This window comes from Rhyacophila brunnea, unplaced genomic scaffold (assembly GCF_057557595.1).
Source record: "Rhyacophila brunnea isolate RB1 unplaced genomic scaffold, BYU_Rbru_1.0 scaffold_9, whole genome shotgun sequence".
Lineage (NCBI taxonomy): Eukaryota > Metazoa > Arthropoda > Insecta > Trichoptera > Rhyacophilidae > Rhyacophila > Rhyacophila brunnea.
This window is the reverse complement of record NW_028233361.1, coordinates 6,720,974-6,721,489: the sequence shown is the minus strand read 5'-3', so window position 1 is coordinate 6,721,489 and position 516 is coordinate 6,720,974.

The following is a 516-nucleotide window of genomic DNA, read 5'->3' as shown; positions in this document are numbered from 1 at the left end:
TATGTTTGCTTTTTCCTTATGATAATATTTATAATAATATTAAATGTATTATTATTATTTTGTACCAATTTATAAAAATAAAATTTGATATTTTGAAAATATGTTTTTTTATTTACTCCGTAAATTGCGATCAATATTTTTACGACTATATTATCTTTTTCAACAAAGAAATTAAAAGATTATTAATTATTGCTACATGAATATCGTTACAAAGCTCGAAATAAGATCAAAAAACATTTTTATTATCTCAATAATGACAGTTAGGTTTCATATCGGGCGAAAATAAATTATAAAACTGCTGGTCAGGGTGACTTATGAAACCACATGGTACTCACTTGACGTCAATGTCGGAATATCAAAAGTTTAACATTTTATTAAATCTAAATTGACTGATATCTCAGTCAGGAGCTTTCGTAATCACTTTGGCAATGAAATTAATAAGATGTTATACTAAAAAATGTATTATAAAAGTAGTCAATCGAAAAACAAATTTTTTAAAAATTACTTTCATTAGTG